The sequence below is a fragment of the Myotis lucifugus genome, unplaced genomic scaffold (genome assembly GCF_000147115.1).
Source record: "Myotis lucifugus unplaced genomic scaffold, Myoluc2.0 scaffold_793, whole genome shotgun sequence".
Classification (NCBI taxonomy): domain Eukaryota; kingdom Metazoa; phylum Chordata; class Mammalia; order Chiroptera; family Vespertilionidae; genus Myotis; species Myotis lucifugus.
In genome coordinates this window covers 56971-72784 of record NW_005871841.1, presented here as the reverse complement: position 1 = coordinate 72784, position 15814 = coordinate 56971, and the positions used below count along the sequence as shown (strand labels likewise).

At 52.4% G+C, this 15814-nt stretch overlaps 1 pseudogene; it reads left to right on the top strand.

Annotated features, from left to right (window-relative positions):
• The window catches only part of LOC102417686, a 32150-nt pseudogene that overhangs the window by 12785 nt on the left and 3551 nt on the right, over positions 1–15814 (top strand).

The window sequence follows — 15814 nt, the reverse complement described above, 5'->3', positions numbered from 1 at the left end:
GAGAAACAGACAGACAAAGAGGAGGGTCCTCAGAGAGAGGCCTGGTGACTCTCAGGCCAGAACAAGGTGGGCAGGCAGCCCTCACCCTCCTCCCTCTCTCTAGGACACCTGCCTGACAGACCCTCACTCTCGGTGCAGCCAGGCCCCAGGGTGGCCTCTGAAGTGAAAGTGACCCTGCTGTGTCAGTCACAGAGCCCGAGGGACACATTCCTTTTGTCCAAGGAGGGGGCAGCCGACCCCCTGCATCTGAGATCAGACCACCGAGCTGGGCAGTTCCAGGCGGAGTTCTCCATGAGTCCCGTGACCTCAGCCCACGGGGGCACCTACAGGTGCTACAGCTCACACAGCTCCTCCCCCTTCCTGCTGTCACTCCCCAGTGAGCCCCTGGAGCTCCTGGTCTCAGGTGAGAGGCCCTGACTCTGTCTGCTGTCTGTCATCTCAGGGTCCCCTCTCCAGAACAATCATGAGCTGAAAGGGAGGGAGGGGTTGTAGGGATGGTCACTCAGAGGAGATCTGCCCCTCAGAGACCTCTTGTCCCCTCTACTCCCCTCCTCACATGGTCCAGAAGGTGTCAGGTGGGTGGTGGGAGGGACTTAGTGAGGACTCTGCGTGAGGGGGGCACCAGAGTCAGCCCCACGATAACCCCTTCTTCCTGTCCTTCTCAGGCCCCTGGGATCCAGCCCCTCTCCCACGTGGTCCCCTTTGCTTGGAGGGAGAAAGCTCCCCTGGGCAGTTCTGAGCCTGAGGACCTAATGCCTCCCGTGCACTAAGGGCAGGCTGTGTCCTAAGGCTGCTAGGAACTGGGGACACATTTCAGGGAACCAAGGGTCCCAGGGGCTCTGAGGATCGGTCTCCTCCCACCCAGGGAGTCAGGCCCACAGGGGGAAAGTTGGGGTCTCTCTGGGGAGGTGGTGGGTGCCTCCATGGGGACAGGGGCTGAGCCATGTGATGATTCTGGATCCTCTGAAGTCTTTCATTTGGACACGCCTTTCCCCTGCCTGGGCTTCCGTGTCTGCTCATGTTAAAAAAGTGAATCAGGGCCCAGAGCTTACATTTCCTGTCAGTTTTGACCCTGACCTCCTGGGAGAAGGGCCTCACAGGGAAGGCCCCAGGACATGATGTTATGGACCCTGTCTCCTCTGTCTCAGTGACGGTGACACTGTACAGGGAGGGACAGGCAGGACTGGGGTCCAGGCACCCAGGTCCTACCCCTCAGCTCAGGCTCAGCTCAGAGGAGGGAACAGGGTGGATCAGCCCTGGCTCAACTCCTGGCTCTGCTGCTCCTGCTGTGGGGCTGGCCGGTCCCTTCTCTCCTCTGAGTGTCGGGTTCCTGTCTTCTCATCCCTGGTCCCATCCTGCTCACAGGCTGCTGGGAGATGAGGTGACAGAAGGGCCTCACAGAGCTCAGGAAGGCAGAGTCCCAGCCCAGCCTGACCTTCCTGAGGGGCATCAGGGCCTGCAGGGGGGGGACTGATGAGGGAGAGACTCAGAGTCCAGCCCTCACCCTCACCCTCCTGTCCCTGCTGTGCTGCGGGCAGATAATGAGGAAGGACCCTCTGCTCCAGATGAGACGTGGCCAGGCCCCTGCAGAGGAGGAGCCCAGAGTACGAAGCTGGTGTCCCCCTGGGGGGCAGCGTGAGGACAGCGCAGGGAACCCACAGTCCCAGGTTCCATTCCCAGCCCCTCCCCGTCCAGGCTGGGTGACCTGAGGTACGGGGTTAACCTCTCTGAGCCTCAGTGAAGTGGGTGGTGAGGTCAGCAATCCCTGGGGCATGACTGCTGTGAGTTGAGAGCAGATGAGTGACAGCACATACGTCACACACAGTAGGTGCTCAATAAATGGCATCATTGGCTCATTCCGGACGGAATTACCAGAGAAGGACGCCCATGACATTTCATGTCTGATTCCTTTCCAGGAGACGTCCCCAAACCCTCCATCTGGGCTGACCCGGGCCCCATTGTCACCAATAGGAGCCCCGTGACCATCTGGTGTCAGGGGTCTCTGCAGGCTAGTGCCTACCTTCTGTATAAAGAGAGGGGCTCTGAGCCCTGGGAAACCAAGATCCCACAGGACTCCAGCAACAAGGCCGGTTTCCTAATTGGAGCCATATTATCACACCACGCAGGGCTGTACCAGTGCGCATATTACACCACTGGGGACATACTCTCAGAGCAGAGTGACCCCCTTCTCCTGGTGGTGACAGGTAAGGGAGACACTGGGTACCCCACCCCACTATGGGCTCCAGGTCACATGCAGAGGGAACCCACCCCTGACAGAACACACCTGGGGCATGAGGGTGACGCTCCCTTTAACACAGACCCTTTCTCCTCCCTCAGGAGTGGGCGATGCACCCTCCCTCTCAGCCCAGCCAAGCCCTGTGGTGGCCTCAGGAGGGAATGTGTCCCTGTCCTGTAGCTCACAGTTCACGTCGGGCCCTTTCCATCTGCTGAAGGAGGGAGGGGCTGACCCGCCCCGACGCATGGAAGCAGAATGGAGGATCCATGCTGGGAGGAGGTGGGCCATCTTCCCTCTGGGTCCCTTGAGCCCCAATCATGGGGGGACCTACAGATGCTATGGTTCTTCCAGCTCCTACCCCAACGTGTGGTCACAGCCCAGTGCCCCTCTGCACATTGAGGTCACAGGTGAGGGACAGACCCAGGTGCATCCCCATCTGTTTCCTGGGCCCAAAATGACTGTGCTGTGTGTCCATTGGAGCCCTGGGCTCATGGGGTCAGTACACTGGTCTCTTGGGGACAGAACCACAGGCAGGAGGCTCAGGGAGGGACATGTGAGACCTCTCACTGCAGCCCAGTGGGCGATGGGGGTGTCCCCTGGCTGCGACTGTCCCCTCCTCCCAGGTGTGCACAGGGAGCCCGCCCTCTCGGCCCAGCCAGGCTCGCTGGTGCTGCCTGGACACAGCCTGACCCTCCAGTGCCACGCGGAGGCCGGATTTGACACATTCGCTCTGACCAAGGAGGAGGGGCTCACACACCCTCAGCGTCTCGATGGGCAGCACAGCCCCCACTTCCCCCTGGGCCCCGTGAACAGCACCCACGGGGGCCGGTACAGATGCTACAGTGGACACCACCTCTCCTCTGTGTGGTCAGCCCCCAGCGCCCCCCTGGACATCCTGGTGGCAGGTGAGGAGCCAGCCCTGCCCCTGTCCTGAGGGTCTGCTCAGGGCTCTGGGCCCAGGGACACCTGGGGGTGATGGAGTCCAGGAGAGGGGCCTGGAGCAGAGGCTGAGCTGGGCAGAGGCGAAGGGGAGGGAGTGAGAAAGGGGTGAGGGCCATGGAGAGAAAAGACACCCCCCAGGGGGACTGAGAGGAGCTGAGATGGGATCACAGAGAGAGTCTCTGGAGAAGGACAAGGTCCCTCAGCTCAGGGTCAAGGGCATGAGGGGAGGGGTGGCTCTCTCCACATCACAACCTTCCTCTCCCCAGGAATGTACAGGAAACCCTCCCTCTCAGCCCAGCCGGGACCCTCAGTGCCCAGGGGAGTGACCGTGACCCTGCAGTGTGGGTCTGAGATCTGGTTGGACACCTTCCACCTGCACAGGGAGGGGTCACTGGACCCTCCTCAGTACCTTCATCTGCAGGACACGTCTGCACCCTCTCAGGCCAACTTCACCCTCAGTTCTATAACCTCAGGCCACCAGGGGGCCTACAGGTGCTACGGTTCAAATAGCACCTCCCCCTACCTGCTGTCACACCCCAGTGACCCCCTGGAGCTGGTGGTCTCAGGTGAGGAGCCCTGACTCCATCCTTTCTGTGCTCAGTCAGCTCAGGGTCCTGTCCCGAGGAGTGTGTGTGACAGTAATAAACAAGGAGGTGGAGGAGGTTCCACAGAGCAGGGTCCAGACCATGAGAGAGTAGATACAGACAGGACCTCTGACTCCTGAACCCCATTTCTGAACCTCAGCAGAGATGAAGGGCAGGGAGGGTGAGTGAGATGTGGTGAATGAGCAGGAATGTGATTAGACTGAGCAGAGAACACAGACCCCCCCCCCACCACTTACCTCCTGACATCTTCATCTGAGAATCTGGGTCCCCGTAGTCCTGGCCCCCACTGAACACTCCCCTATAGAGAGAAGCATCCTGCCTTGGGCACCACCCTGCACGGTCCCCTGTCTCACCTGGAGGCCTCCAGGCCCTCAGTGCTCACCTGAGAACAAGGAGGGACCCTGCAGGCCTCATGGGGACCTGGGGCCTCCTGCCCAGACGCTGTGCATTCCCCTCTGCTCAGTGTTCTGTGCACACGGGTCTATTATGGCTCTTTTTAGAGAACGTTTAGGCAATATTTCAGTCTATAAGCTCACAATTTAACTTACATTATATGGAGTCCAGATAGAAATATAAACATTCCATCCCTAGTTTCATTGGACATTTGTTATGGAGAATAACTTCCTTGTTTATACTAAGTCTTCATATCACACACATTTAAAATTAGCTTTATGAAGGAACTTCATAAGCATTTTGACAGCTATTTGTAAAACTGAGTAAATGCACAGCCCACTTAGAGAATTGCACACCTAACATTGTAATTTGTGAGTAAGCGGTGTGATTCCTGTAGATTCTCTAAATGGTAGTAAGTGCACATAGGAAAGCTATTGTGTGGACATACTTATACCCTGATCTGTTAGCCTCCCAAAGATTCTCTCTCTGTGAATTGTCTTTCAGTTGGTCCCACTGATATAAATTTATAATCCCCAGCAGACAAAAGGAATGTCACTTCTTTATTCCCGATGGCATACCTATTTTTCTCACTCCATATTCCATAGGATGCAATGACGGACAAAATGGGCCACAGCTTCCCCTAGGGATAACAGCTTCATTCACACCCAAAATTATGTCAAGGCAAATCCATTTACAAATTTTCATTTTATACTGAAAGCACTATTGGCCTCTTTGTTCAAATCCCTTCTTCTGTTTCATTTGGGTTTACTAGGAATTCTCTCTTTTCCTGACAGATGCACATCCCCCCATAATTATCTTTTCTCTGACTTTTAACCACATGACACACATTACAAAAGCTTCTTGGTGTCACCCATTTGGATATTAACCCAACTGAGTAACGCTGATCATCCATGTGCATTTCTGAATTGTGGAGCTGACATTTAGAGTTACTGCATGGATCACTGTAATGAGGAGAGGTCAATAATTTTGTTTATATGTCCGATTTCATATCAAAATAAGGGAGTAGATTTCCATAATTTCCTACTTTGGGTGCACCCTGAATAATGAAATTAGGGTGATTTTCTCTGTGACTTAAAGTTTGAGCCAAAAGTGTGAACTTCCTTGTTTATGACCTTTGTTGTACATTGAGATAAAGCAAAAACTGACACTATTAGAATCCATATATCCAAATTTTCATTTGGTAAATATATCTACCGCTGCAGGTATTCATTTGTATAATTGTAGAATAAATGAGTTAAATCCTAGCAGATTTGTCTCGGTGGACAGACCGTCGGCCTTTGGACGGAAGGGTCCCAGGTTAGATTTTGGTCAAGGGCACATGCCCCGGCTGCAGGGTCAGTCCCCAGTAGGGGGTGTGGGGGAGGCAGCCAATCAATCTTTCTCTCACATCATTGATTTTTCTATCTATCCCTTCCTCTCCCTTCCTCTGTTAAATCAATAAAAATGTATTTAATATATAAATAATGAAAGAATCAAAAGACGAACATTCCAGGTGATGATGAAAATGCGGACCCCTGAGAGGAAGGGCCTGGGCGTGGTCGGATGAAGGAGACCCAGACCAGATTCACCCCTTCGTGCTCCTGAGATTCAGGAGCCCCTGACACCACACCCTCCTCCATGGACCCTGGGTCCCCAGCCATTGAGAAAGTAGGATCACTCAGCTGTAGGGGAATAAGCTCATGGGGTCTTGAGTCTCTGGCTGAACCACAGAACACACCGCTCTTAGTTATTTCTGAATTGTGATCATATCTCCTCTCATCCTCAGTCCTTGGGCACAGCTCTTACAAGGTGACTCAGCAGGTGCTGATTCAGACATCACTGGGATGCTGATGTGAAGGGGATTGAGAGCCCAGGGAAGACACCAGAATCCCAGAGATTTGGGTCTGCCCTGACCTCTGAGACTTCTTTATCCACAATTCTTATTTTTCCATCCCCAAGACTACACAGTGGAGAATCTCATCCGGATGGGCATGGCTGGCTTGGTCCTGGTGGTCCTCGGGGTGCTGCTATTTCAGGCTCAAAATGACACCAGAAGGGCCCACAATGCAGCCAGGATGTGAATACAGAGGCAACAACGCATCATTCAGAGTGGGGGAACATTGGAGCCCAGCTGATGATCCCAGGAGGTGCTGAAAGAGAATATGGACCATAATTGGGCAAACTGTCTTCTGAGAACATCCTATAAATGGGGGAGAAGATGTGGTAGGTGAGGTTTGGGTCCAGGATAACGTGGGCCATGTCCCTGTATAGGACGCCTCCTCCATCCAACTGGGGTGCTCTCTCTCCCTCCCTGTCCTAGATAACTGCTTCCTTACCCTTCTCTTCTCACTCTGTGTCATGAGGGTCCATCCCACATGGCTGGTTTAGATTCACATCTATACTCCCCTTCATGCTAGGCCACATTCATCCCAACAAAATGTGGTATCTTCATGACCCTAGGGTTGTTTTTTATTTTATTTTTCCTTTTTTAACTATGTTTTTATTGATTTTAGAGAAAGAGTAAGGGAGAGGGATAGACAATAGAAACATTGAGGAGAGAAAAACACCAGCTGCTTCCTGCATGCCCCCTTTTGGGGATGGAGCCTACAACCCAAGTGTGTGCCCTGTCCTGGATTCGAACCAGTGACATCCGATTCATAGATCAATGTTCAACCACTAAGCCACACTGGCTGGGCTGTGGGATTATTTGTAAACTAAGAAGAACAAAGTTAAAAAAAAAAAGTCCTGATACCTGCTCCACATGGTCCAGCCCATTGCACATCTCCACCCCTCTTACCATCTCCATGCGGCTTCTTCTTTGTATCCTTACCAGGGACCTTCTGATCACCAAGATTCCAGGTGGTTCTGAATGCTGGTTGCTCTGTAGTTTAGTTGTGATTTCACTGTGGCCATGGAAGGATTCAATACTTCCTTTACTTCTTCTGCTATCTTGAGCACAAGTTGTAATATTTTGATAATAAATAAGTAATTTGGAATTGTTGGTATGATTTTATTAAGTAATGCATAAGGTTCATTTTAAGTAGATTTCTAAAAATTTTCCAGACCAGTTTTAAATTGATTCAGATGTGTTTGTTTCATAAATTTATATCAATCAGTTTGGAGGTCACATGCATTTCCTGTAGGAATAGTTACCACCATTGTTAATATTGGTAAACAGGTCTGTGGGCCAATCGTTAGCTGCAACAACAACCTTCCACCAGGAGCGATAGGGTCACTGTTCCTCAGGGTTCCTACCAAAAGGTAACTGCTGATGCCGGTTGCACTGAAAGGCTCAACACCAGATGTGTCCACAGGGTCAGGAGAAGATCGCCTGAGAACACTGTCCAATGTACACGGATTCGATCCTTTGAAAGGACGACCTCCAAATAGACCAATTTCCCCAAAAGGATTGGCCTTGAAAGAATCACTGCCAACAAAAAATATCAAACTGCGAAAAATCCAAGTCTGTATCTGCACCTGGATCTGCCAGGGACCTGGATGCTACAGTCGGTGGGTCTTCCTCATTGGAGTGTCTGGCACTGTTGGATTCAGGACAAACTTGTTCTTGGCAGCTGCATCACCAGTCCCTTCTCAGGAGCCACCGCTCCCCATATTGCCTTCCACACAATAACGTCTGTGACCCTGAGCTGTGCATATGTGCATATAAGGCGCCCGGTTAATTTCTCCTCACCCACCCAGCCCCCTCCTCCTTCCCTGGAGATACCAGTGTGTTCCATGCTCTATGTCTGTGGATCCGTTTTATTCTTCAGTTTGTATTTTTCCTCAGAATCCACACACAAGTGAGATCATGTGATACTTACCTTTCTCTAACTGGCTCATTTCACTTAGCATAATACTCTCCAGGTCCCTCCATGCTGACTCAAAGGGTAAGAAATCCTTCTTTTCTACAGCTGCATTACATTCCAGCTTTTTTACCCACTCATCTACTGATGGGCCCTTGGGCTGTTTCCAGATGTTAGCTATTTTGAATTGGGCTTCTATGGACATGGGAGTGTATATGTTCTTTCTAGTTGCTGTTTCAGGGTTCTTAGGGTATATTGCAGGTGTGGGATCACTAGGCCAAATGGCAGTTCCATTTTTAATTATTTGAGGAAACTCCACACCGTTTTCCATAATGGCTTCACCAGCCTGCATTCCCACCAGCAGTGCACCAGGGTTCCCTTTTCTCCACATCCTCACCAACAATTGTCATTTGTTGATTTGTTGACAATTCTGACAGGTGAGGTGATACCTCATTGTGTTTTATTTTCTGTCTCTCTGGTGATCAGTGACTGCACCAATTTTATTGATTACTATGGGTTTCCAGCTCTTTCCTTTTCATCTCTTTCTTTTCATCCATTTGCATTGAACTGATTTCCTGCTATGAACCATGCAGGTGCCCCTGAGGAGGTCTAAGGTGGCCCTGGCCTGACTACATACTCTCCCCCAATCCTGCTGTTCCTTGCCATAGCGAGTCCACTCTTCCCTAGCATGGCCAGCTCTTACACAGTCAAGATCTGCGACTCTTGACTAGTTCCTTCAGCTCCAGGGTTGTGACCAGCTGGGCCTCCTCAGGGCATTAGGCTGACTTCCCTGAGTTGCTCCTGCAGTTGGACTTCCTGCTCATTGAACCCAGTAAGGCAGTGGTTCTCAACCTTGGCTGCACATTAGAATCATCTGGGAATCTTTTTAAAATCCTGATTTCTGGGCCTCATCCTCCGGAAATTCTGTTTCTTTGTTACTAATATTGTGGCCCCACCCCATAACAAAGAAACAGAATTGGATCGTTGCTATACCCACGTACAAATCCCATCTGCTTCTGATGCTGAGAAAGGCTATGTGCACTGTCATGTCAAGGTCACATGACACCCAAAGGTAGGCTAGTCAGGTAGAAGCTAACCTTGTCTCCACGAAGATCTCACAAACCTCAAATCCAGGCACAAACTCATCCATGTCCTCATCAGTTTCCAGGAAGATGTCATCCTCTTCAGCTTTTCTGCAGGGGATACAGCCCACGTTTCCCTCTTAGCAGGTGGCACAAGGCTGGAGGCCAAGACATGGGCACAGGTGCTTTCTCCAATGTGCCCTTTACCAAGCACATGGCAGCGGCAAACTCATCTCGGTAAGCACTGCACCAGGGCCAACACCACTCAGCTCCTAAAAGCTTCCAAGGGCAGCCACAGGCAGCTTCGAGATGAGCGACGCTGGTTTCCCTTTATCACAGACAGAAATCCATATATGGGCTCAAAATGATCAAAAATGGCATCATCTTTGGCCTTGTCTTTGTATTTTACAGCCCACAAACCCCGATGCAGAGGTTCCCCTGTCCAGCCAGGCACTAAGGGTGTGGTGAAGTCTTGGTGGAGTAACAGCCAGAATCAAGTTCCTCAAAGACAGCTGCAATGCATTCTGGGTACAAGCACAAGACACAGAGCAATGAACAATTCCCCTTTGCCTTCTGGGTCAGCTAAATCCCAACCCTTTCTCAGTGTCAGGTCAGGGAGCCTGATATGTTCAGGAAAGCAGCAGCAGCAGCAGCCAGTACCCTCAGGAATGGCCCACACCCCCCTGTCTGTAGCATTTTCCACATAAAGGGGTCCCACTTGATAACTGTGTCAGGAAGAGCTGGGCAGGCAAAGCCATGGTGCCCCCATCCTGCAGGGGAGGGGAAGGAAGGACAGGCAGGCAGAGGCTGAGCAGGGAGGAAAGGGAGGGTGCAGGGGAGGCAAGCCCTTCTCTCCTCTCACCCCCTGGGTTTTCCCTTTCACCTCCATTCCTGTTGCACCCTCCCCTCCCACACGCCTGCTCCTCCACAGAGTCCTTCCCAGGGCCGTCCTGATGTTCAGAACGCAAAGAGGTGGAGAGTTGGATCTGCCCTGCCCTGTGGCGTCCCTCTCCCTAAGTTAGCATCTGACTCTGATGTGCTTAGCAGGGCCCACGCCAAAGGTGAGCCTCACACTCACACCTGGACAGATGCTCATTCCCAGCTAGAATGGATAGAATCCGTTTCAAGCATACACACACAGTGAGTGTGGCTCAGTGCTGACCATGGGCTGGGTCTGTGGGCAGAGAGGCCCCAGTGCCCGTATCACAAGCATGTGGAGGGGCAGCCCTGCTCCAACACTCACCTTGAGTCCATTCCCCTCCCTGTGTGTGGCCACCCTGCGTCCCTCTCTTGTCCACACGGAGGTGGGAAGCTCCACGCTGATGACTTCTGGCTATACCAAGGCACCAGTGGCCACTCAACTCTCACAGTGGTTGTCTATTCTGCTTCTCTCTCCACCTGAGAAACTTCCACTTCCCTTACTGGCCTTTGAGGATGGCCTCATGTTTCAGAAACAGTGTGCATAGCCTTTCTCAGTAACAGGAGCAGATGGGGATTTGTATGTGGGTATAGCAACCATCCAATTCTTGCAGAGTTCTGAACAACACCGCTCAGGGCTCACCTCACGGGGCTTAGTCAGGTGTGGAAATAAACCAGGATGGCTCCTTCCAGGTCCCCGCGGCACCCACCCCACAACCACTCTAAGGAGTTCCGTTCTTAAGGACGTGCTGCATGAGAGGAAACTGTGACACAAGAAGGTTGTATGTTGGGGGTGAAGGTCACACACCTAAAGGACAATGGAGGACTATTTAAATAAGAATCAGCCTAGCTGGTGTGGCTCAGTGATTGAGTGTCAATCTATGTATGATCCAGGTGGTTGAATTTCAATTATTAGTCAGGTCACATGCCCGGATTTCGGGCTCAATGCCCATATGGGGTGTGTAGGAGGCAGCCGTTCAGTGATTCTCTCTCCTCATGGATGTTTCTATCACTCACTCACTTTCCTTCCTCTCTGAATTCCATAAATAATATATTTTTAAAATAAAAAGTAACTAAATAAATGAGATCAGTTTGGTTCCCCAAACCAGAGCAATAACACAAGTATGGTCACTGACTGTGAAGACAGGGGCCCAAGACCAGGAGGAGAGATCTTCCTGAGGAGCAAGGCACATAGGGGAGGAGTGACTCAGAGGCGAGTTCCCAGGCCGCTGGGGTGGATGCTGTTGCAAGAAAGTGGCATTGATCAAGGGCTGGGACAGGAAGAGAACAACACTCTGGGGCCACAGAAAGGACCTGTTTCCTTCCCCTATTTCTCTGCATTTCCCTCTGTGCTCACTGTCACAGTGACATCGCCCTGAGCTGCACAGGGAGAGGGTGAGTGTGTTCCTGATGATCCAAGCTCTGCAGGCCACAGGGACCCACATCTTCCTGAAGTGTCTCCAGGACCGGGTGACACTGTCCAAGGTGAGGACCCCATTAAGGTGCTGATGGACGGGCTGAGGAGGAAGGAGACCCCGTGGGGGAGGCTCAGACAGGGAAAGAGGTGCCCTGGGTCACCTCACCTACAAGGGGCAACTCAGGAGGCTTTGGGTCTATTTCCTGCTTCACCAGGAAAATGAGAGTCAGGCTGCTAGAGAGAGGCTGTGCCCTCCCCTATAGGCTGCTGATGTGACAGCCCTGTGCCAGGAAGGACCGGACTCCAAGTGACCACCACCCGTGCGTCTGTCTGTCAATCCCGCTGGCCCCGTGGCCTCCATCTGCTCAGCTGAGGCCACAGAAAGAACATTCCATGACCCCTACCATCAGGGCCCTGCTCTGCCTCGGTGAGATGGGAGGGGGGAGGGGACCCTGGTCCAGGACTCAGGAGGCTCATGAGGTGGAGGGTGCTGCTCAGAGTTCAGGGCAAATCTCTCACAAGGACTCTCTTCCAGGGCTGAGTGTGGGCCTCAGGACCCCAGTGCAGGCAGGTGAGTCTGTCCCCAGGTTTCCCAGGTCCCACTCATCACAGGGGCAGGGTCTGTCTGACAGACGGGGGGCATCTGGGACCGAGAGCGGGGACCAGGGGTGGGAATGTCCTGTGACCCAGCCTCTGATTCTTCCAGGGCCCCTCCCCAAGCCCACCATCTGGGCTGAGCCAGGCCCTGTGATCCCCCAGGGGAGCCCTGTGACCATCTGGTGTCAGGGGATCCCAGGGGCTGTGGAGTACTGTCTGGAGAAAGACCGAAACCCAGCACAAGGGAAAAGAGAGAAGCCATGGGAGCCCGGGGACAAGGCCAAGTTCTCCATCACACACATGACAGAGTATGATGCAGGGATATATCACTGTTACTATCAAAGTCCCATGGGGTGGTCAGAGCACAGTGACCCCCTAAAGCTGGTGGTGATGATGACAGGTGAGAGGACACTCAGGGGACCCAGCCTCTGGCTCTGCCCTCAGGAAGGGGGTCTGCTCTCAGGGTGTCTCCCTCTCACAGCCCAGCCCTGGGGGACATGAGGGAGGTGTGACCCCATTTAACACGCTGCCTCCTCCTCTCCTAGGATTCTACCGCAAACCCAGCCTCTCAGCCCTGCCCAGCCATGTCGTGACCTCAGGAGGGAACGTGACCCTCCAGTGTGGCTCAGGGCAGGGATTTGCCAGGTTCATTCTGACTAAGGAAGGAGATCACAGGCTCTCCTGGACCCTGGACTCACAGCTACAGCCCATTGGGTGGTCCCAGGCCCTGTTCCCTGTGGGCCCCGTGACCCCCAGCACAGGGGGATGTTCAGATGCTATGGCTGTTACAGGCACAGACCCCAGGTGTGCTCACACCCCAGCGATGCCCTGGAGCTCCTGGTCTCAGGTGAGGTCCCCTGACCCTCTCTGCTGAGCTGTCAGCCCAGGGTCCTGTTCCCAGAAGGATTATGGGCTGAAAGGGAGGGAGGGGCTGTAGGGATGGTCACCCAGAGGAGATCTGCCCCTCAGACAACCCCTGTCCCCTCCCACCGGTCCCCCTCACCTGGTCCAGAAGGTGTCAGGTGGGCGCTGGGAGGGACTTAGTGAGGACTCTGTAAGGCGGGACTCCATGGTCAGCCCCAGACTCACAACCTCTTCCTGTCCTTCCCAGAACCCCTGGGACCCAGCCACCCTCCCATGGGGTCCTCTTTGCTCAGAGGGAGACAGCTCCCATGGGCAGTTCTGACTCTGAGGACCTAATGCCGCCCATGCACTAAGGGCAGGCTGTGTCCTAAGGCTGCTAGGAGCTGGGACAGATTTCAGGAAACCACAGGCCCCAGGGGCTCTGAAGATCAATCTCCCCCACCCAGGGAGTCAGGCCCACGGAGAGGAAGTGGTGGTCTTTGCAGGGAGGTGGTGGGTGCCTCCATGGGGACAGGGGCTGAGCCATGTGGCAGTCCAGGCCCCTCTAAAGTCTCTCACTTGGACATGCCCTTCCCCTGCCTGGGCCTCAGTGTCTCCAATTGTAAAAGAGAATCCTTCTCCAGAGTTACATTTTCTGTAAGTTCTGGCCCTGACCTCCCGGGAGAGGTTGCCTCACAGGGAAGCCCCCAGGACGTGATGTTATGGGGCCTGTCCCCTCTGTCTCAGTGACGGTGACACTGTACAGGGACAGACAGGCAGGACAAGGGTCCGGGCACCCAGTCCTCCCCCTCAGCTCAGGCTCAGATCAGAGGACGGAACAGGGTGGATCAGCCCTGGCTCAACTCCTGGCTCTGCTTCTCCTGCTTGAGGCTGGGCGGTCCCTTCTCTCCTCTGACTGTTGGGTTCCTGTCTGCTCATCCCTGGTCCCATCCTGCTCACAGGCTGCTGGGAGATGAGGTGACATAAGGGCCTCACAGAGCTCAGGAAGGCAGAGCCCCCAGTCCACCCCGACCTTCCCAAGGGGTGTCAGTGCCTGCAGGGTGGAGAGGGATCCAGGAGAGACTCGGAGTCCACCCCTCCCCCTGCCCCTCCTGTCCCTGCTGTGCTGGGGGTGGGTAATGAGGAAGGACCCTCAGCTACAGATGAGACATGGACAGGCCCCTGCAGAGGAGGAGCCCAGAGCACGAAGCTGGTGTACCCCTTGGGGGCAGCATGAGGACAGCACAGGGAACCCACAGTCCCTGGTTCCTGTCCCAGCCTGGCCCTGTCCAGGAGGCTGGGTTACCTGGGGCACGTGATTAACCTCTCTGAGCCTCAGTAAAATGGGTGGTGGGGTCAGCAATCCCTGGTACATGAGGTGAGAGGAAATGAGTAGCAGACCCCAGCACGTGCCTGGCACACAGTAGGTGTTCATGCAGTGGTTCTCAACCTTCTGGCCCTTTAAATGCAGTTCCTCATGTTGTGACCCAACCATAAAATTATTTTCATTGCTACCTCATAACTAATGTTGCTACTGTTATGAATCATAATGTAAATTTCTTTTTTTTTTGAACAGTTTTATTTATTTTTTTTTAAATCTTTATTGTTCAGATTATTACATTTGTTCCTCTTTTTTTCCCCCATAACTCCCCTCCTTCCAGCTCCCACCCCACCCTCCACCCTCACTCCCCACCCACTGAGTTCATCCATAGGTGCATGATTTTTGTCCAGTCACTTCCCGCATCTCCCACACCCCTTTTCCCCCAAGAATAGTCAGTCCCTTCCCTTTCTATGTCCCTGATTCATTATAATCACCAGTTCATTCTGTACATCAGGTTATTTATTCACTTGATTCTTAGATTCATTTGTTGATAGATGCATATTTGTTGTTCATAATTTGTATCTTTACCTTTTTCTTCTTCTTCCTCTTCTTAAAGGATACCTTTCAGCATTTCATATAATACTGGTTTGGCGGTGATGAACTCCTTTAGTTTTTCCTTATCTGTGAAGCTCTTTATCTGACCTTCAATTCTGAATGATAGCTTTGCTGGATAAAGTAATCTTGGTTGTAGGTTCTTGGTATTCAGCACTTTGAATATTTCTTGCCATTCCCTTCTGGCCTGCAAAGTTTCTGTTGAGAAGCTGACAGTCGTATGGGTATTCCCTTGTAGGTAATTGAGCCTCTTTCTCTTGCTGCTTTTAAGATTTTCTCTTTGTCTTTTGCTCTTGGCATTTTAATGATGATGTGTCTTGGTGTGGTCCTCTTTGGATTCCTTTTGTTTGGGGTTCTCTGCGCTTCTTGGACCTGTAAGTCCATTTCTTTCTCCAGGTGGGGGAAGTTTTCTGCCATTATTTCTTGAAATAGGTTTTCAATATCTTGCTGTCTCTCATCTTCTGGCACTCCAATAATTCTGATATTAGACCGCTTAAAGCTGTCCCAGAGGCTCCTTACACTATCTTCACACTTTCGGATTCTTTTTTCATTTTGCTTTTCCAATTGGGTGTTTTTTGTCGAATCTTTGGTTTGATTCTTGTGCTCCTCTGGTCTGCTATTGGGTATAATATTCTTTATTTCAGTCCGTGTATGCTTACTTTCTAATTTCTTTATCGTAGCATCGAGGGTCTCATTAGTTTTCGTGAGGTTCTGGACAAATTTATGGCAAGCCCTCAAAATTGCGATTCTTAGCTCCATATCCTCCATTTCTGTCATGTTTTTTTGTCTCTGCATCTTATATGCTTTCTTGGTGCACCCCCTTGTGGTCTCTGTGCGCAGTCTTGTTCTAGCCAAGCCTTAATTGTTGTAGTTAACACTAGAGGGATTTGACCACCAGGCCGACTGGCTGTAGGAATCAGCTGTGGAAAACGTCTGTCTTCTGGGGAGGCGCTAGTCCAGTCTTTGCCTGAGGCGATCGGCAAATGGCCGTGCGCAGGACTTGGGGGGCGGCTCACAGGCGGGGGGAGGGAGCAGCTATGGCTGC